Source organism: Apodemus sylvaticus, chromosome 1 (genome assembly GCF_947179515.1).
Source record: "Apodemus sylvaticus chromosome 1, mApoSyl1.1, whole genome shotgun sequence".
Lineage (NCBI taxonomy): Eukaryota > Metazoa > Chordata > Mammalia > Rodentia > Muridae > Apodemus > Apodemus sylvaticus.
The window spans coordinates 163,118,597-163,141,521 of NC_067472.1; the positions used below are offsets into that span (position 1 = coordinate 163,118,597).

Below are 22,925 nucleotides of genomic sequence, written 5' to 3' on the forward strand. Positions count from 1 at the left end.
GGCAGACAAAAGCCGAGTAGGTTCTCAGTTCCTGAGTGCAGGCAGACCCCTGGTGGTTTGCACCACCAGAAATCTAAGGCTCAGGGTGTTACAGTACCTAGAGATCCTTTTTTGTCCCTGCAGGCAGCAAATATGGCTGTGGGGCTTCTCTCCTTCCACAGCTTCCCTGCAGACAAAAGCCACCTAGGTGCTCAGTTCCTGAGTGCAGGCAGACCCCTGGCGGTTTGCACCACCAGAAGTCTAAGGCTCAGGGTGTTACAGTACCTAGTGATCCTTTTGTGTCCCTGCAGGCAGCAAATATGGCTGCGGGGCTTCTCTCCTTCCACAGCTTCCCTAGCCCAGCGGGCTGGCAGGCAAAAGCCGCCTAGGTGCTCATTTCCTGAGTGCAGGCAGACCCCTGGCAGTTTGCACCACCAGAAATCTCTATATTGCTTTTACTATGCTTAGGTATGGCCATTGATATCCTGTTCTTTCCAAGACTTTAAGCATGAAAGGATGCTGAATTTTGTCAAATGCTTTTTCAGCATCCAATGGAATGACCATGTGGTTTTTTTCTTGAGTTTGTTTATGTAGTGGATTGCATTGATGGATTTCCGTATATTGAACCAACCCTGCATCCCTGGGATAAAGCCTACTTGATCAAGGTGGATGATTGTTTTGATATGTTCTTGGATTCGGTTGGCAAGAATTTTATTATGTATTTTTGCATCGATGTTCATAAAGGAAATTGGTCTGAAGTTCTCTTTCTTTTATGGATCTTTGTGTATTTTTGGTATCAGCGTAATTGTGGCTTCATAGAAGGAATTGGGTAGTGTTCCTTCTGTTTCTATTTTGTGGAATAGTTTGAAGAGTATTGGTGTTAGGTCTTCTTTGAAGGTCTGATAGAATTCTGCACTGAAACCATCTGGTCCTGTGTTTTTTTTTGGTTGGAAGACTTTCTATGACTCCTTCTATTTCTTTAGGTGTTATGGGGCTGTTTAGATGATCTATTTGGTCGTGATTTAATTTTAGTATTTGGTATCTGTCAAGGAAATTGTCCATTTCATCCAGATTCTCCAGTTGTGTTGAGTATAGGCTCTTGTAGTAGGATCTGATGATTTTTTGGATTTCCTCAGTTTCTGTTGTTATATCCCCCTTTTCATTTCTAAGTTTGTTAATTTGGATACTTTCTCTGTGCCCTTTGGTCATTCTGGCTAAGGGTTCATCTATCTTGTTGATTTTCTTAAAGTACCAGCTTCTGGATTCATTGATTCTTTGTACAGTTCTCTTTGTTTCCAATTGATTGATTTCAGCCCTGAGTGTGATAATTTCCTGTCTTTTACTCCTCCTGGGTGAATTGGTTTCTTTTTGTTCCAGGACTTTCAGGTGTGTCGTTAAGCTGCTAGTGTGTGCTCTCTCCATTTTCTTTTTGGAGGTACTCGGGGCTATGAGTTTTCCTCTTAGCACTGATTTCATTGTGTCCCAAAGATTTGGGTATGCTGTGCCTTCATTTTCATTAAATTCTAAAGTCTCTGATTTCTTTCTTTATTTCTTCTTTGGCCAAGGTGTCATTGAGTAGAGTATTATTCAGCCTCCATGTGTATGTGGGCTTTCTTTTTTTTTTTTTTTTTTTTTGTTGTTGTTGTTGTTGCTATTGAAAACCACTCTTACACCACAATGATCTGATAGGAGGCATGGGATTAGTTCGATCACCTTATATTTGTTGAGGTCTGCCTTGTGTCCAATTATATGGTCGATTTTGGAGAAGGTACCATGAGGTGCTGAAAAAAGATATATTCTTTTGTTTTAGGGTGAAATGTTCTATAAATATCAGTCAAATCCAATTGGTCCAAAGCTTCAATTAGTTTTACTCTGTCCCTGTTTAGTTTCTGTTTTCCCCATCGGTCCATCGAGGAGAGTGGAGTGTTGAAGTCCCCCACAATTATTGTGTAGGTGCAATGTGTGCTTTGAGCTTTAGTAAAGTTTCTTTTACGAATGAGGGTGCCCTTGCATTTGGCGCAGAGATATTCAGAATTGAAAGTTCTTCTTGGTGGATTTTTCCTTCGACCAGCAAGAAGTATCCTTCTGTGTCTCTTTTGATGACTTTAGGTTGAAAGTCAATTTTATCTGATATTATAATCACTACTCCTGCTCATTTCCTGTGACCATTGGCTTGTAAGATTGTCTTCCAGCCTTTTACTCTAAGGTAGTTTTTATCTTTGACACTGAGGTGTGTCTCCTGTATGCAGCAAATTGTAGGGTCCTGTTTCATTATCCAGGGTGTTAGTCTGTGTCTTTTTATTGGGGAATTGAGACCATTGATGTTAAGAGATATTAAGGAATAGTGATTATTACTTCCTGTCATTTTTGATGTTCTTTTTATATTTGAGTGGTTATCTTCTTTTGAGTTTGATGAAGTAAGGTAACTATCTTGCTTTTTTTCAGGGTGTAGTTTCCCTCCTTGTATTGGAGTTTTCCTCCTATTATTCTTTGCAGAGCTGGGTTTGTGTAAAGATATTGTGTAAATTTGGTTTTGTCATGGAATATCTAGGTTTCTCCATCTATGGTGAATGAGAGTTTTGCTGGGTATAGTAGTCTTGGCTGACATTTGTGTTCTCTTAGAGTCTGCATGAGACCTGCCCAGGATCTTCTAGCTTTCATGGTCTCTGGTGAGAAGTCTGGTGTGATTCTGATAGGTTTTATTTATATGTTACTTGGCCTTTTTCTCTTACTGCCTTTAATATTCTTTCTTTGTTTAGTGCATTTGGGGTTTTGATTTTTATGGGACGGGAAGTATTTCTGCTCAGGTCCAGTCTGTTTGGAATTCTGTAGGCTTCTTGTATATTCATAAGCATCTCTCTCTCTTTAAGTTGGGAAAGTTTTCTTCCATAATGTTGTTGAAGATATTTGCTGGCCCTTTCTGTTGTAAATCTTTACTCTCATCTATACCTATAATCCTTAGGTTTGGTCTTCTCATTGTATCCTGGATTTCCTGGATGTTCTGGGATTCAAGCTTTTTGCATTTTGCATTTTCTTTGACAGTTGAGTCAATGGTTTCTATGGTATCTTCAGCATCTGAGATTCTTTCTTCCATCTCTTATATTCTGTTGTTTATATTTGCATCTATGGCCCCTGATTTCTTCTCAAGGTTTTCTATCTCCAAAGTTGTTTCCCTTTGTGATTTCTTAGTTGTTTCTACTTCTGTTTTTAGAACCAAGGTAGTTTTGCTCAGTTCCATCATTTGTTTGTTTGTGTTTTTCTGTAATTCTTTAAGAGATTTTTGTGTTTCCTCTTTCATGACTTTTGCCTGCTTATTCATGTTCTCCTGCATTTCTTTAAGTTTTTATTTTTATTTATTTATTTATTTGCCTTTCTTCTTTATTGGCTTCTATCTCTTGGGCCTTATTCTCCTGTATTTCTTTAAGTGATTTTTGTGTTTCCATTATACGGGTTTCTAGCTTATTCATGTTCCCCTATATTTCTTTAAGAGATTCATTTATGTCCTTTTTGTGTTCTTCTAGCAGCAACATGACCAGATATTTTAAATCCATATCTTGTTTCTCTGGTGTGTTGGCATAACCAGGACTTGCTGATGTTGGAGAGTTTGGTTCAGATGCTGCCATATTGCCTAGATTTCTGCTAGTAGCGTTCCTGCGTTTGCCCTTTGCCATTTTGTTCTCTGGAGCTAGTTGGTCTTGTCTCTGACTGTTGTTTCAGCCTCCTGAGAGGCTATAGGGCTATTTCTGCCACACTGGATTGCAGGGTTTCCCCTGTTGCAGATTGCTGATGTGCTGTCCTCCTCCTGGGTGCCCTTGCAGCCCTAGTGTGCTTTGCCCCAGATTGTGTCTGTGAACCAGATGGTGCCCGTTTTCTCCTTCAGGGAGTGCTGAGGGTGTATGCTGCAGGGACCTCTTCTGAGTGCTGATCACTCTGCTGGCCAGTGGAACTCCCAACCGGGTTGGTGCACACAAGGCTAGCCTCGCTGCTCAGTCCCTGAGTCTAGGCAAAAGCCTGGCAGGCCAATGTCCGAGCAAAATTTCCCTCAACTGTGAGTGTTAATTGGGTCTGTCAGGTGGCCAGGATGGTGGCATGCATGCACTCCCTGAGAGTGCTGGGAGAGTCTGCTGGGGAAACAACCTCCTGGCAGGGTCAGCACACAGATGGCCCACCGAGCAGCCCAGGGCCTGGGGGCAGTCCAGGGCCTGACCATCTTAGAACCCAGCTATGTCAGCCTCGGACTAGCCTGTTAGCTGGTTTTGCCTCCTTGGACTCTCTGGCTTCCCGTAGACAAAATGGTGGCAGCGCCCGCACACACAGGCTTGGGCAAACAACCTCCTGGCCGGGTTTGCACACCGGTGACCGCCCCCCCCCCCACCACCCCAGGGCCTGGGTGTAGGCCAATGCCCGTCAGGCTTAGACCCCCTCGATGTTGGTCTCGGGTTGTATTTGCGTGCCTCAGTCTGTCTGATCTCTCTGGCGTCCGAGAACCAAGATGGAGGCCAGTCTCTCATAACTGACTGGGGGGAGGCAGAGTTCTGAAGTGGCTTCTGCATAGTGAAAGGCGCCCGTAAATCCACCTCTGCTTGCAGGCTGGCTGGTCAGCGATGGCCAGTGGTCGTGGGCACAGGATCTGCCTGGACCCTGTCAGCTTGGTTCCACTGCCGATGGCCCTTTGTCTGGACCAGCTGCTGCCGCTGTTGCTGCTGCTGCAGCCACCACCGATTCTAATCCAGCAGCTCCATTTATAATAGCAAGAAACAGGAAAGAACCCAGATGACTCTCAGCAGAGAAATGGATACAGAAAATGTGGTCTATAAACACAATGGAGTGCTATTCAGCCATTAGAAGCAATGAATTCTTGAAGTTTTTAGACAAGTGGATGGAACTGGAGAACATCATCCTAAGTGAGGTAACTCAGTCTCAAAAGAATACTCATGCTACGCACTCACTGATAACTGGATATTAGCCTAGAAGCTTGGCATACCCAAGACACAATGCACATATCAAGTGGTGCAAAGAAGAAGAAAGGAGTGGCCCTTGGTCCTGGAAAAGTTCAGTGCAGCAGTGTAGGGGAATTTCAGAACAGGGAAGTGGGAAGGGACTGATAGGGGAGGAGGGGGAGGGAATGGGGCTTATGGCACTTTTGGGGACAGGGGATCAAGGAGATGGAAAATAATTTGAAATGTAAATAAAGAATGTGATAAATAAATAAATAAATAAATAAATAAATAAATAAATAAATAAATAAAGGACATTCAAGCACTGATCCTTAGGCCTCGCCCTGCCCTTGACAGAATCTAATCAAAGGAGGAATTTGTATCTCTTGGAAACAGCCATTCAATATGATGTGCTGGAGCTCTTTTTCTTCCTCAGAGACTTTGTTTCCTGGAGTTACTGACACACTGAGGAGTAAACAATAAATTATTCCAGAAATGTCCTCTTTTCATAGACACATGTTTTTCACCCTTTTGCTTTAGTGGCCTCAAACTCACAGAGATCTGCCTGCCTCTGCTTTCTGGTGCTGGGATTAAAGGCTGGTGCCTCTAGTAATGTGGAAATCAGACAACATTGTGTAAGACGTGGTTCCCACTTTTACCATGTAGGTACTCTGGATCAAACCATGATTGTCAGGGTTAGCAGCAAGGGCCAATACAATGCCCTAGATTTGAATTTGAATCCTTAGTATCTATATTTTATGCTTTATATCAGATAAGGGTAACCATAATTTTTAGATTTTTAGAAAAACTACTCAAGTGAGGGATTTCTTTGTAATTCCCTCCACTGTTAGAATACTTGTTTAGTTTGCAAGAAATCCTGTATGATATTACTGAGCACTTCATACTTCCAACATGGTAACAAATATAAAGAATTCAAAGCAGGAGTTCAGTGCAAGATAAAGAGCTTTGTATTAGGTAGCAAACTCTAGAGTAAGTGACTCTCTTTCTCCTTCTCTTTGTCTGTCTCTTTCTGTTTCTCTCTCTCTCTTTCTCTTTACCTCTCATATACAGGCAAAAACATATTTTTAATCTATATATTGTACTTACATACTTGGGATTTCTTATACACAGAGATGTCTGTTTATGAATAGAATGTTCAAGTGTCCAAAGTTGCTCAGTCCACAAGGCTCAATGTCTCAGCTCCTCTTCAGTAGACACTGGAATGCCAACAGAACAGGCTCTATTGTCAGAGGAGAAGTACACATGCCATCAAGTCAAGAGCAAAAGGCAAGTGTTTCCTCCTTCTATGTCCTCTCTATTTAAATTGAGCGAAGAGGGTGTGGCCAAAACTAAGGGTGTGACTTCCTACCTTAAGATTCAGATTAAGAGGGCAGAAAAATTACTCATTAGTTAAGATCACTTGGCTACTCTTGCAGAAGACCTGGCTTCAATTCCCAGCAACCACATGGCAGCTCTCAACCATCTATAACTCCAATTTCAGAGGAATCTGATACTCTCACTACAGACACTGATACAGGTAATAACCCAATGCACATGAAATAAATAAAATGAAAATTTCAAAAAGAAATCTAGAATAGAAGTTTATCTTCCTACTTTAAATTAAGTAGAAAAACAACTCTCAGGTATGCTCTCCATTTTTGAGTTTTAGTTCATTCAGGGGAGATCTAATCAAGTTGAGAACCAAGAATAACCATCACAGACATCCTCTGTCAGCCTCAACTCTATAGAAAAGTTGAGTTTACCCTGCTTCATATGACTCTCATAAGAGCAAAGGAAAGACAGAAAGCTTGGCCTACTGAATGCTAAAGTCTTAAGTACACCCTACATTAAAACAGGAGAGTTAGTCAGAAAATAAAAGTGACAGGAAAAGAGAATAAGCCCCTCCTTGTTCTCTTGATTGGTATCTGTTGCTCAGCAGCAGATATCTAGGGTTTCAGGATAGTCATCCAGGCCTGGGTATGGGCTTTCCACATTCCTATGGCCCTTGGGCAAACTCCTTCCTATAAGCCTTCTCTCTCAGGTCATCTTGATTTTCTGCTCATAGAATAAACTCTCTAACTTTGCTGCTCTCTGATTTACAGTATTCTCCTCTGTGCTGGACCTCACAGTGGCTCCTCATTGAACCCTGAGACTGGGAGACAATTCAGCTGTAAGCAGCACACTTGCCACTCTTGCTAAGGACTCATGTGCTTCCAAGAACCCACTTGGCAGCTCATAAATATAGAATGTAGTTCAACTCCCCAAGAAGGGTCAGCAGCATCCATGAATGGAAGTGAAAGGAACTAGCTGTTGCTCAGTCCCACAAGACAAGGAGGCAAAGAAGAGTCTCAACTTATTTTCTTTTGACTAAAATTCCCATACATCTATGATCTTAATTTTTATTTTATCTTTCACCTGTACTTTTTGATTGGTAATTTTTTAATTTTCAATTTGAAGTACAATTTTCATTTTTACATTGTTGTTGGTGTTTAGTTTTATTTCATTGTGAACAACATTCATGTGTACTATTATCAGTACTGCTCACACCACAATTTCTATATTCCTTCCTCCATTGAGGGACACCTGCTTTCTTTCCAGCTTCTGGCTATTATAAATAAGGCTGTCATGAACATAGTGGAGCATGTGTCCTTCCTGCAATCTGGGGAAATCCTCTGGGTTTATGACCAGGAGTGGGATAGCCAGGACCTCATAAAGGGTCATGCCCTGTTTTCTGAGTAGTTGTACCAGCTTGCAATCTCACCAGAAGTGGAGGAATGTTACTTTTTCTCTTCTTCCTCACCAACACCTGCTGTCTCCTGGGTTTTTAATCTTAGCCATTCTGGCTGGTGTGAGGTGAAATCTCACTGTTGTTTTGATTTGCATTTCCGTGATGACTAAGGATGTTGAGTATTTCTTAAGGTGCTTTTCAGCCATTTGAAATTCTTCACATGAAAATTTTTTGTTTAGCTCTGTATCCCATTTATTAATGGGGTTATTCGGCTCTCTAGAGTCTAGCTTCTTGTGTTCTTTGTATATTTTGGATATTAGCCCTCTGTCGGTTGTAGTTTTTGGTGAAGATGTTTTCCCAATTTCTTGATTGACATTTTATCTGATTGATAGTGTCCTTTGCCTTATAAAACTTTGTAAATTTACGAGGTCCCATTTGTTAATTCTTGATCATAGAGCATAAGCTATTGGTGTTCTGTTAAGGAACTTTCCCCCTATGCCCCTGTCCTCAAGGGTCTTACTCACTTTCTTTTCTATTAGTTTCAATGTGTCTGCTTTGATGTCGAGGGCCTTGATCCACTTGGAGTTGAGCTTAGTACAAGTAGATAAGAAGGGATCCATTTGCATTCTTCTGTATGCTCACCCCAGTTGAACCAGCACCATTTGTTGAAATGCTATCTACCATTTTACCTCTGAATGGTTTTAGCTTCCTTGTCATAGATCAAGTGACCATGGGTGTGTAGGTTCTTTTCTGGGTCTTCAATTCTATTCCATTGATCTACCTGCCTGTCACTTCTACCTTCTTGGGCATCATTTGATGTGTGAATTGTGTCTTGGGTATGCAAATCTTTTGGCTAATATCCACTTATAAGTGAGTGAATATCATGAGGGTTCTTTTGTGACTGGTTTAACTCACTCAGGATGATAGTCTACAGTTCCATTCATTTGTTTAAGCATTTCATGAATTCATTATTTTTAATGGCTGAATAGTACTCCATCATATGTGTATATATATGTGTATATATATATATATATATATATATATATATATATATATATATATACTACATTTTTTGTATTTATTCCTCCATTGAGGGACATCAGGCCTCTTTGCAGCTTCTGGTTATTATTAATAGGGCTGCTATGAAAATAGTGGAGCATGTGTCCTCATAACATGCAGGGTAATCCTCTGGGTATAGGCCCAGGAGTGGTATAGCTGGGTCCTCCAGTAGTATTATGACTAGTTTTCTGAGGAACCACCAGACTGCTTTACTGAATGGTTGGATTTTATTTTCTTAAACCACTTCAATCTCATCAGTAGTGGAGGAGTGTTCCTCTTTCTCCACAATCTGTGCAGAACCTGTCATCTCCTGAATTATTGAGGTGAGATCTCAGGGTTGTTTTGATTTTCATTTCCCTGATGACTAAGGATGGTGAACATTTCTTTAGGTGCTTCTCAGGCATTTGATATCCCTCAGGTGAAAATGTTTTGTTTAGCTCTATGCCCCATTTTTAAATAGGGTTATCCTGTTCTCTGGAGTCTAACTTCTTGAGTTCATTGTATATATTGGATATTAGCCCTCTGTCAGATGAAGGATTGGTAAAGAACTTTTCCTTATTTTCAGATCTTAAAGAAATCATTAAAATTATCAACTTTATTACTACTGTCAGGAAAAAGGCTCCATGGACATATGTATTTAGGATAAAAATAAGAACAGCAAACACATTTTCAAATAATTGTCGGTTAAATACATTAACTCTTTACTGGTGATAAAAGGGCAATTATCTTCAATTTGGAAAGGGTCTGGTAGAGCTGAAAAGGGACGAATTGTTTACCTGAGAAAATGGTTTGGAATGGTGTCATTAGGCCATTAAAACTGTCATATATATGTATCTGTTTAAGTGTACTTATATATAAATAATTAGATTATATATATAAATATTTGCAGTGCTTTCATTAGTTAAAATAAAGGTCAAGACAGTTTTATAAATGTCATTGAGATGAAATACTTTTCTTCATTTTTCTTTTCACAAAATGTCGATTTAAATATAATTGAATGTGAATTTAAATATAATTGAATGAACATATAATATATGCATATATAAAAAATGAAATTTATTTCTCAAACCAATTTGCTGAGGACTATAGAAAACCTAAGAATATGAGATTTTTGTGTGAGTACATGTTTGGAAATGAATCTATACATTAAAGTAAAGAAGTGTAAGATCCTTTATTGAGGCACAAATATACTAGCATAGATGATCTGATTTTATCATACTTGGACTTGAACTCACACTTAATATCTCAGAAACATAATCGATATTGAATGGCAGGCCTAAAAGTATTTTTGCGGATATTTTCTTTATTTATCTTTCAAGTGTTTTCCCCATTCCAGGTCTCCCCCATCCCGTCCCCATTGCCCGTGACTTTAGGAGGTGAATCCCCACCTACCCATTCTCATTCTCCCACCCTGGCATTCCCTTACACTGGAAAATGGAACACTCTCATGTCTGTGAGCTTCTCCTCCCACTGATGATCAGCATACAATTGTTCCCTTTACTGTTCCCATGAACATTCTCACAGCCCTTCTCTCTTGATTTTGGATTATCTTTTGGATTATGATTGTCTCTTATTGAAAGCTTTCTGGATAGTTGCCACCTGGATGTCTCTTTCCATGACTATTTCGAATAGCATAGTCTTCTCTGTGCCTTCTTGTGAAGGGTGAATTTCTGATATTGAGGTAGGTAAAAGTCTCTCTAGAGAAAAGACTTCTCAGTTTGCAGAGGGTCTAAACTGCATATCCATTGCATACCATTTGGTACTTGTCATACCACTCGAGGAATATCCTCTCCCATTCCTGGTAGTGTTCTTTCTCAAATGAGTCTGTAAAGCTGACACTCTGCCCACATTACCCTTTGATATCATAAGGGGATGTAACGTCCCTATATCTTGAAAAACAATCACCAGCATTTTCTCCTTGAGGTAATTTGCTTTTAGTTGGAGACAGTTCCCTAAATGTTTGAGGAGATCTAGACTCTGAGTGATATGGACTATATAGAGGTGACCTTGACTTAGATCTGCAGTATCCATGATTTCTGGATCATGAACAGTAATTGATGCTCTCTTCTATCCCCCTCCTGGGGTAAGGGAATGATCTTGAATAGGAGCTAGAATGTGAGAATCTGAAGGACCTAGAGCAAGAAGTTGAGCCTGTTGAGCCAGACCTTGAATTGGGGTACATGTGTGAACTTCTTAAATATGATGACCCATTATAGGGATATTTAGCCTCTTCCTTTAGTGGTCCTTGCACTCTACAGAATTCTTCTCTGGACAAAGGAGGTGCCTGTTTTGTAGGGACCATATTTGAATGGGGAGTCTGCACTACTTTTGTTTTGGCGGGAGCTGGGGAAACGCTGGAGGAGGCACACTGTATCCTGCTTATGGAGGCTGACCAGGAGGAAACTGAAGAGAAAATTTTGGGTGAGGTACTCCTGGAGGAAGAGGTAGTGTCTGTGGAGGAGTCAGGTACAAAGGAACTTGTAGAACAGGCAAAATGCCTGGGGGTGCTGGTAGTGATGGGCCTTGAGTCCTGTGTAATCTTTCACTGTGATGTTTCCTTTGCTTCATTTGTCTGTAAAAGCTGTTTCTCCTCTTCTAATTTGCTGAGGTGTAGAAAGTAGGTACGTAAGCTTGTTGGAATGTTCCCAACCTGGTCGACCAAGACCTAAACCAACCTTTCTTCTTACTGTACCAGATGAAAGGACTGGCATCTGGCAAAGCTTTTCTTCCACAATAGCAGTTGAAGAGGCACCTTTAGAATGTCCTGATGTAAATGTAGGAGCCAGTAATGATTTACTATCAGAATCCAGAAGCAGTCTATCGAATTTTTCTGAATGGACTGATGTTGATACTGTTCCAGTTATATCAGGTACTGGAGTCAGGGAAGAAGATGTATTTCCAGGCACAGAAGGAGCCAAGGAAGATGGATTTGATGTTAATGAAGATATGGAACTAGTTGGGTGAGCTGAGGAAGATGTCACTGGAATCAGAGGATCCTGCTGTCCTGATATGGGAGACCTCATCCTAGGCTGCAGGTTCTATTGAAAGAGTGGCCTTGGTGGTAGTATTGGGGGTGTGGTTGGAGGTAAGTGTTTTCGTAGTCTTTTTGGATAGCCAGTTCCATTTTGAAAGTTATTATCAGCCTGTCTTAAAAACTTGTTGGCAGCTAAACATCAGGAGAAACATCGTTTTGCTGACATGTTGGACATGTATGTTCATCTGACTCCAGGAGTGCTGTTCTTATACATTCATCACAGTAACTGTTTCCACAGCAAGGGATGAGCACTGCATCAGTTATGATATCTTTGCAGATGAGGCACAAGAGCTCCTCTGGGATAGGTTCACCTTGTTCTGAAGGAGGTGATAGGTCCTCTGGTAAGAAGGGTGGTTTCTCTTTCTTCCCAGTGGCATAAGCCTCAGCATCTATAGTCGGTATTACATATTTCCCAGTGTTTGTAAGCATTGTGCTTTTCATGTGAGATCTTTCACTCACCCGGTGAGTCAGCCCTGCAGAGTCGAGGATATGTCTGCACAGCCTGCATCCAGAGCTGATCGGGGCCGCAGTGGTATATATCTAAATCTGACTACAAGTAAGTTGGTCTCCCCTGGCATCTTTGATTCTGTGACTGTGCAAGAGATTGGTAGTAGGCAGGTTCTACCAGAGTAGAGGATCACTTGGGACAAATCACACCAGGACTCCAACTACACACAGGAACTCTGGACCACCATAGAAATCAACAGAAATCAAGGCAATATGGCACAATCTTAACCCAATTCTCCCACAACAGCAAGTAAAGTCTTGGATTCCCCAACACAACAGGAAGGTTAGATTTGTATTTAAAATCACAGGTCATGGTGATGAAGGGTATCATGGAGGGCTTCAAAAAGACATAAATAACTCCCTTAAAAAATACAAGAGAACACATGTAAACATCAAGAAGCCCTTGAAGAACTAAGGGAAAATACAACAAAACCAGTGCAGGAATTAAACAAAAACATCCAGTGTCTCAAGAAGGAGGTAGAAACAATAAAGAAATCAAAACTCAGAAAACCTCCTCGAGACATAGAATACCTAGAAAAGAAGTCAAGACTCATGGATCTAAGCATCAACAACAGAATACCAGAGATAGAAGAGAGAATCTGAGATGCAGAAGATACCATAGAAAGCATCCATACAACAGTCAAAGAAAATGAAAAATGCAAAAGGCTCCTCACCCAAATATCCAGGAAATCCAGTACAAAAGGAGAAGACCAAACCGAAGCATTATAGGCATAGAAGATAGTGAAGATCTTCAACTGAAAGGGCCAATAATTGTCTTTAACAAAATTACAGAAGAAAACTTCTCTAACCTAAAGAAACTGATGCCCATGAACATACAAGAAGCCTACAGAACTCCAAATAGATTCAACCAGAAAAGAAATTCATCCGGTCATATAATAATTGAAACACAAAATGTACTAAACAAAGGATATTAAAAGCAGTAAGGGAAAAAGATCACGTAACATATAAAGGGAGACCTATCAGAATTACACTGGGTTTCTCACCAGAGAATAGGAAAGTTAGAAGAGCCTGGGCAGATGCCATGCAGACCCTAAGGGAACACAAATGCCAAACCAAACTGCTATATCCAGCAAATCTTTCAATCACCATAAATGGAGAAGCCAAGGTTTTTCATGACAAAAAGAAAGTTTCACAGTATCTTTCCACCAACCCAGCCCTTCAAAGGATAATGAATGGAAACCACCAACAAAGGGAGGGAAACTACACACAAGAAAAAACAAGGAAGTAACGTCTTTTCACCAAACCCAAAACAAGTTAACCCCAAAAATATAAAAATGACATCAAAACAGCAGGAACCAACAATAACTATTACTTAATATCTCTTAACATCAGTGGACCCAATTCCCCAATAAAAAGACATAGACTAACACCCTGGATCCATAAACAAGCCCCAACCTTTTTCTCCATACAGGATACACATCTCAGTGTCAAAGACAAACACTACCTAAGAGTAAAAAGCTGGAAAACAGTTCTCCAAGCATATGTTCCCAGGAAACAAGCTGGACTAGCCATTCTAATATGAGATAAAATAGACTTTCAACCAAAAGACATTAAAAAAAGATACAGAAGGCCACTTTATGCTCATCAAAGGAAAAATCTACCAGGAAAACCCCTCAATTTTGAACATCTATGCCCCAATTACAAGGGCACCTGCTTTCATAATAGAAACCTTACTAAAGCTTAAAGCATACATCCAACCCCACACAATATTTGTGGGGGTCTTCACCACCCCCACTCTCTCCAATGGACAATCAGGGAAACTCAAACTAAACAGAGTCACAGTGAAACTAACAAATTGTCTTAATAGATAACTATAGAACATTTTATCCTAAATCAGAAGGATATAACTTCTTCTAGGCACTGCATGGTACCTTCTGCAGTACTGGCTTTATTTTGGTCACAAAACAGACCTCAACAGATATCAGAAGATCGAACTTCTTCCATGTATCCTATCAGATCACTGTGGAATAAGGGTTGTCTTCAATAGCAACAAAAACCACAAAAAGCCCACATATACATGAAAGCTTAACAATTTTCTACTCAATGATACCTAGGTCAAGGAAGAAATAAGGAAAGAAATCAAAGACTTTTTAGAACTTAATGAAAATGAAGGCACAACACAACCCAAATTTATGGGACACAATGAAATCACTACTATGAGGAAATCTCATAGCTATGGATGCCTACACAAAAGAAACTTTGGAGAGCATAGACTAGCAGAAGAACAGAACACCTGAAAGCTTTAGAACAAAAAGATGCTAATACACCCAAGAGTAATAGAAGGCAGGAAATCCTGAAACTCAGGGCTAAAATCAACCAAGTTGAAACAAAAGAACTATACACAGAATCAACAAAAGTAGGAGCTGGTTCTTTGAGAAAATCAACAATATAGAAATACCTTTAGGCAGATTACCCAGAGGGCACAGAGACAGTACCCAAATTAACAAAATCAGAAATTAAAAGGGTGATCTAACAACAGAAACTGAGGAATTTGAAAAAAATATCATATCCTACCAGAAAAGCTTATACTCAAGGAAACTGGAAAATCTGGATGAAATGGATGATTTCCTAGACAGATACCAATTACCAAAATTTTATCAGTATCAGATAGACCATGTAAACGGGCCCATAACCCTAAAGAAATAGAAGTAGTCATTGATATTCTCCCAACACAGAAAAGTATAAGACCAGGTGACTTTAGTGCAGAATTCTACCAGACATTCAAAGGAGACCTAATGCCAATACTCTTCAAACTATTCCCAAAATAGAAACAGAAGGAACAATACCTGACTCATTCTCTGAAGCCACAATTTAGCTGATACTACAACCACAGAAAGATCCAACAAAAAAAGAGAACCTTAGACCAATTTTCCTTATGAATACCGATGGAAAAATCCTCAATTAAATTCTTGCCAACTGAATCCAGGAACACATCAAAACAGTCATTCATCATGATCTAGTAGCCTTCATCCCAGGGATGCAGGGTTGGTTCAATATATGGAAATTCAGCAATATGGTAATCCACTACATAAACAATCTCTAAGGAAAAAAAAACACATGGTCATTTAATTAGATGCCGAAAAAGCATTTGATAAAATTCGCCATCCATTCTTGTTAAAGGTTTCAAAAGAACAGGAATTCAAGGCCTGTGGAGAGCTGTGCAGTACTGCACCTTAAAGATGGCACCCATTTCCGCCTTCTCCTGTGCCACAGAGAGTGTTTTCTGTTTTAAACAACTCCTTGTTTGTGGCTGTTGATGTATGGTTGTTTCCCCATATGTGGACCTATATGCTTGTGCCAAGTGGCTCACATGGGTTGGCTGCCTAGGGGGTTCTTAAGCTTTACTGGGGTGTTTCCTGGAGTCAGAAGTCAGTCAGAAGTCAGAAGTGGTCCAAAGTCAGAAGTCAGTCAGAAATCAGAGGTCAGAAGTCAGAAGAAGTCAGAAGTCAGAAGATCGTTCAAGGTTCCTGAATAAACCACTTAAAGAAGAGGTCGTGTGTTGCATCTTTCCTCACTGGTTGAGATAGGCACTGACAAGTGGTGGCCAGTACGGGGGAACCTCCATCTCTTACAACTCAGAATTTTTTGTGGTCAGGGCACCCGGCTGGCAAGTTCCCGGGTAACTGGGACAAAGTAAAGTTCTCGGTTTGAGAGAGTATAAAGTTCCTTGTTAAGTGGGTCAAAGTAAAGTTCTTAGTATTGAGAGACTATAAAGTTCCCAAGGTAAGGTGGGACAACAAAGACCGCCAAGAGTGCGGCTAGTTTACTCTGCCCTGTAGATAAAGAGCGGAAGAAGTTCGCGAGATGGCAAACCAAAAGGAAAGGGGATTCACATATTAGTGAACCGAAAGCGAAGCAGTTACAGACATCTTTTGGCGATTATAGCCATGGGCGCTTCTCCTTTGCACCCAATTTTTCTGGCTTTGAACGAGCTGCTTCACTCTAAGAATTTGAAACTGAAAAGAAGTACTTTAGAGACATTCTTGAATGAATGTGATACTGTTGCACCCTGGTTTGCTGTACCTGGAAACCTAATGATTGCTTGCTGGGATAAGTTGGGAAGAGATCTTGATTTTTGCATGGAGCTAGGGGACATTAAAAGGTGGTGTCTGCCTGGTTTGGAGGTTAATAAAAGGCTGTCTCGATGATCAAAAGTGCAGTGAGGCAGTTGAGAACGGGCAGACAGCCTTAGAGATGTTACAGGAAGAGAGATCAGAAAGGGCCAACAGTGAGAAGGGAGAAAAGCAGAAGGCTAAGCTTTACCTGGATCTCGAAGATCTGGAGAGCTCAGAAGTTACAGACTCAGATGAGGACATTCAGGCACTCATTGAACGAATAGAGAGGACTAAGATCAGGAAGAAGGAAAGGAAAAAGGAGAAAGAAAAATCTTTGATAGATGCAGGGGTGGTGAATGTTAGTGTACCCACTGCTCCACCGCCGTATCCGGAGGTGGGGCAACCCGCACTGGCTACATGTTCTGGGTGGTCCTTTTGTCCAGGGACCTGGAAGCAAGTCCCCACCAAGTTTCAGCTTGCATACCCTGTGTTTCAAGATCCCCAAGAACAGAGGTATCACGAGCACTTGGAGTTTAAGACTATTAAGTTGTTGGCTGAGTCAGGTTGTACTTATGTCATCACGGCTTCTTTTACAATAGCCCAGGTTGAAGATCTCAACAGACATTGCATGACGCCTGGCGATTGGAGCAACTTGGCTCATGCATGTCTGAGTCTGGGACAATATCTGGACTGGAAAGCCTTTTTAATTGAGTATGCTAATGAGCAAGCTGCTGCCAATCAAGCATCCGGTAATCAAGCTTGGGATAGAGACATGCTCCTAGGACAGGGTAGATTTGCAAATCAGCAGACAGGATATCCTGCACAGGTGTTTGAACAAGTGAATCAGATTGCCATAAGGGCATGGAAGTTGCTCCCAAGTAAAGGGGAAGTGAATGGCAACCTTACATTTGAGATTGAAGGGAAGCATATGTTTTGCCCTGATTGGTAATATTTCTGAAAATATTGATTGTATGCAGCTTTATAATCAGTCAGCAGGGTGGTTTGAGGCTCCCTGGTCTCCCGGCCAATTTTCAGTAAATGCCTCTTGGATATTGGGATGGTGGTCTAGCAAAGTTGGAAATATTCCAGCCCCATTGCAGCCTATGTGGGCCCCCTTTTGTACGGGAGATACTGGGGGAGACGGCAGGTTTCCCTGGATGGGTTGTCAAAGCAGAGATGTAGTGTGTGTAGTGGAAGACTGTTTTTCCTTTTCTCCTTCTATAAGTATTTGCTTTAACAGCACTTTTCCTGGGATTAATTTTACCCAACAAGACCCTGTTTATATGCATACTGCTAATCCTTTTGATTCTTGGCTGTTGTGTGGTATAAATCATAGTTGCACAGAGAATGGTTGAACTGCACCAATAATATGTGCTTTTATACACTTTGCTGGAATGCTAGCTTGCATCCCTTGGCTATAGTCACACGGATGCCTCGGTATGTACCTGTTCCAGTGTAGGCACCTAGCAGTATGGCCTTGCTGAGACCAAAAAACAAGACTTTGGCATAACCGCTGCCATAGTTGCTGCCATTACAACGGCAGAGGTTGGAGCTACTGGCTCAGCTGTGGCATTATCAAGCTCGATTCAGACAGCATCCACTCTAAATAATTTATCTGCTAATGTAGCTCATGCCTTGGACTTGCAAACGTCTCTTAATGCACAGGTCAAGGGCAGCTTGATGATTGTGAATCAGCGCATTGATCTGGTGCAAGAGCAAGTTGATACTCTTTGGCAACTGGCTCAATTGGGCTGTGAGTGGAAAATGCAGGGATTACAATACAGTAATTTTACAAGAGAAGCAAACTTGTCTAAGTCTCTGTCCAGCTTTCTTCTGCTGAATTGGTCACTTGAATTTGAAGATACCTTGAAGGAGTTGAGATTGGCAGTGACTCCTGTGAATTCAACAAGAGTGGACATCTCCTTTACATCGGGAATATCGGCACAGATGACCTCTGCTATGAATCATCTGAAGGAAGGGGCAGGCATGGGGGTTTTGTCAGGACTCCTAGTGCTAGTTTCCCTTGTCTGCCTGTGGTGCCTTTGTAAGATTAGAGTCACACGAAAATGCAACACAGCTATGATAATTCAAGCCTTTACAGCCACTGAGGCAGGACAGTGCCGGCAGGCCTGGTTAGCCACCATGAAAGCCTGATCTATGCGCTCAGGATGCGAGGCTAAGCACTGCACTCTTGGCCAATGGCTTATGGTTGAAGAAGAGCATGTCTGATTGCATGCAGGTCAATACCTAAACTCCTGCCTCTGAGAAAAGGTGTTGGGTGCGTCTGATGACTGCTGGATGGATGACATCTGAGTAGGCATCTGCACAATGTCCTAGATACGATTTTCAGAGATCAGACCTCTACTCTTGCCTGTTGCGCTTTATAAACAAAAAGGGGGAGCTGTGCAGTACTTTACCTTAAAGATGGCACCCATTTCTGCCTTCTCCTGTGTCACAGAGAGTGTTTTCTGTGGTAAACAACTCCTTATTTGGTTGTTGCTATTGATCTACAGTTGTTTCCGCATATGTGGACATATCTGCTTGTGCCATGTGGCTCACATGGCTTGGCTGCCTAGGGGGTTCTTAAGCTTCGACGGGTGTTTCCCGGGGTCAGAAGTCAGTCAGAAGTCAGATCATCACACCAAGACTCCAACTACATACAGGAACTCTGCTGCAGCACCACAACAATTTGTGCCAGGACAAAGCAGCTCACCTAAAGTAGCTGAGATAGGCCTACTGGCTCACACACAGGAGGGGCAAGCTCCTGCCAGCAAAGGCAGGCCCAACTAACACCAGAGATAACCTGATGGCAAAAGGAAAACATGGGAATGTGGTCAACAGAAATCAAGGCAATATGGCACCATCCTAACCCAACTTCCCACAACAGCAAGTCTTGGATACCCCAACACAACAGGAAAGTCAGATTTGTATTTAAAATCACAGGTCATGATGCTGATGAAGGTCATGAAGGAGGGCTTCATAAAGGACATAAATAACTGCCTTAAAAAATACAAGAGAACACATGTAAACAGCAAGAAGCCCTTGAAGAACCAAGGGAAAACACAACAAAACCAGTGCAGGAATTAAACAAAGCCATCCAGGATCTACAGAAGGGGGTAGAAACAATAAGGAAATCAAAACACAGAAAACCTCAAGACATAGAAAACCTAGAAAAGTAGTCAGGACTCATGGATCCAAGCATCAACAACAGAATACAAGAGATGGAAGAGATAATCTGAGATGCAGAAGATACCATTAGAAAGCATCGACACAACAATCAAAGAAAATGAAAAATGCACAAGGCTCCTGACCCAAAATATCCAGGAAATCCAGGATAAAAGGAGAAGACCAAACGGAAGGATTATAGGCATAGAAGATAGTGAAGATCTCCAACTGAAATGGCCAGTAAATGTCTTCAACAAAATTACAGAAAAAAACTTCTCCAACCTAGAGAAACTGATGGGCCATATTCGCTGCTGACTGGGGCAGAAGAGCTTCACTAGGTACTGTATCACCCTGAGCTTTGGATCTCTCGGGGTGCAAACTGTCAGAGGTCTGCCTGTGCTCAGGAACTGAGCACATAGGAGGTTCATTTGCCAGACCTCCAGGTGTGGGGCCTGTGTTCTGTCTGGAGACCAGCACAAGGAGAGAATCCCCATGGCCATATTTGGTGCCTTCTGGAGCAGAAGAGCTTCACTAGGTACTGTATCACCCTGAATGTTAAATCTCTGGGGGTGCAAACCACCAGGGTTCTGCCTGCACTCAAGAACTGGGCTCATAGGCGGTTCATCTGCCAGACCTCTGGACATGGGGCCTGTGTACTGCCTGGGGACCAGCAAATGGAGAGAGTCCCCATGGCCATGTTCACTGCTGGCATGGGCAGAAGAGCTTCACAAGGTACTGTATCACCCCGAGCTTTAGATCTCTGGGGGTGCAAACCACCAAGGGTCTGCCTGTGTTCAGGAACTGAGTTCATAGGCAGTTCATCTGCCAGACCTCTGGGCATGGGGCCTGTGTACTGCCTGGAGACCAGCAAAGAGAGAGAACCCCCGTGGTCATATTCATTGCTGGCTGGGGCAGAAGAGCTTCACTAAGTACTGTATCGCCCCCACGCTTTAGATCTCGGGGGTGCAAACCACCAGGGGTCTGCCTGCACTCAGGAACTGAGCACATAGGTGGTTTGTCTGCCAATCCGCCAGGTGTGGGGCCTGTGTCCTGCCTGGAGACCAGCAGAGGGAGAAAATCCCTGCAGCCATATTCTCTGCCTGCTGGAGCAGAAGAGCTTCACTAGGTACTGTATCACCCTGAGATTTAGATCTCTGGGGGTGCAAACAGCCAGAGGTATGCCTACACCCAGGACCTGAGCACACAGGTGGTTCATCTCCCAGCTGGTTTGTCATGGGGCCTGTATCCTTTGCAGAGAACAGCAGAGGGAGCAACTCCCGTGGCCATCTTTGTGGCCTACCAGGGCAGAAAAACATCACTAGGTACTGTATTATCCTGAGCTTAATATCTCTGGGGGTGCAAATCTCCAGGGGTCTGCCTGTGCTCAGGACCTGAGAACACAGGAGGTTTATCTGCAAGCTGGTTGGTCATGGAGCCTATATCCTATGTGAGAATCAACAGAGGGAGCGACCCCCCACTCACCATCTTTGCTCCATAATAGAGAAGTCTGAGAACACCTGGTTCACCTTGACAACCAAAGTATAACATTTCCTGTGGCAAGACTGAGGAGGGCTCCAAAGGCACAAAAGAGGAAGGCGGCATATAAGTAATCTCTGCCAGAGGAAACCCAGCCATCCAGTGTCTCAGAAATAGCCCTAAAGGTCCAAAATAGGTTGTAGCATCAGCCAGTGACAACAAGACCATCTAACACCAGTGAGAACTAGATGGCTAAAGGCAAGCTTAGGAACGTTGCTGACAGAAACCAAGGCATTATGGCAGCATGTGCACCCAATTCTCCAACAATAGCAAGTCCTGGATACCCCAACACACCAGAAAAACAAGAGTTGGATTTAAAAGCACTGGTAAGGATGCTGTTAGAGGAACACATGAAGGACATAAATAAATCTCTTAAAGAAATTCAGGAGAAAATTGATCAAAAGCTAGAAGCCCTTACAGGGGAAACACAAAAACTTAAAGAAGTTCAGGACATATGGGGTCAGAAGTTTGTAGCCAATAAGGAGGAAATGCAAAATTCACTTAAAAAAATACAGGAGAAGTTTGATCAACAGGCAGAAGTCATGAAAGAGGAAACACAAAAGTCTCTCAAGGTATTAGAGGAAAACATAAGCAAGCAAATGACAGAACTGAGCAAAAACTTCCAGGATCTGTAAACAGAGGTAGAAACAACTAAGAAAGCACAAAGGGAGACATCTTTGGAGATAGAAAACCTTGGGAAGAAATCAGGGAGCACAGATGCAAATACCAACAACAGAATACAAGAGATGGAAGAAAGAATCTCAGATGCTGAAGATACCATAGAAACCATGGACTCAATAGTCAAAGAAAATGCAAAATACAAAAAGCTTGTAACCCAAAACATCCAGGAAATCCAGGACACAATAAGAAAGCCAAATCTAAGGATTATAGGCATTGATGAGAGTGAGGATTTACAACATAAGGGCCAGCAAATATCTTCAACAAAATTATGGAAGAAAACTTCCCTAACCTAAAGTGAGAGATGCCTGTGAATATACAAGAAGCCTACAGAACTCCAAACAGACTGGACCAGAACAGAAATACCTCCCGTCACATAATAATCAAACCCCAAATGTACTAAACAAAGAGAGAATACGTAGGGCAGTAAGAGAAAAAGGGCAAGTAACATATAAAGGAAGACCTATCAGAATTACACCACACTTCTCACCAGAGACCATGAAAGCTAGAAGATCCTGGGCAGAGCTCATGAAGACTCTAAGAGAACACAAATGCCAGCCAAGACTACTATACCCAGTGAAATTCTCAATCACAATAGATGGAGAAACCAAGATATTCCATGACAAAACCAAATTTACACAATATCTTTCCACAAACCCAGCCCTACAAAGGATAATAGGGGGAAAAACAGCATTACAATGAGGGAAACTATATACTGGAAAAAGCAGGATATTAAGCTTCTTTCATCAAACCCAAAAGAAGATAACCATACTAGTATAAAATAAACATCAAAAATGATGGGAAGCAATAACCATTACTCCTTAATATCTCTTAGGATCAATGGACTCAATTCCCCAATAAAAAGACATAGACTAACAGACTGGCTACATAAACAGGACCCTACATTTTGCTGCATACAGGAAACACACGTCAGTGTCAAAGACAAAAACTACCTTAGAGTAAAAGGCTGGAAGACAATTCTACAAGCAAATGGTCTCAGGAAACAAGCAGGAGTTGCCATTCTAATATCAGATAAAATTGACTTTCAACCTAATGTCATCAAAAGAGACATGGAAGGTCACTTCTTGCTGGTCAAAGGAAAAATCCAACAAGAAGAACTCTCAATCCTGAACATCTGTGCTCCAAATACAAGGGCGCCCTCATTCATAAAAGAAACTTTACTAAAGCCCAAAGCATATGTTGCACCTAACACAGTAATTGTAGGT

The 22,925-nt window shown here is 41.7% G+C and overlaps 1 pseudogene; it reads right to left on the minus strand.

Moving 5' to 3' along the window:
* Positions 1–22,925, minus strand: part of LOC127682175 (E3 ubiquitin-protein ligase RBBP6-like) — a 58,697-nt pseudogene that overhangs the window by 19,862 nt on the left and 15,910 nt on the right.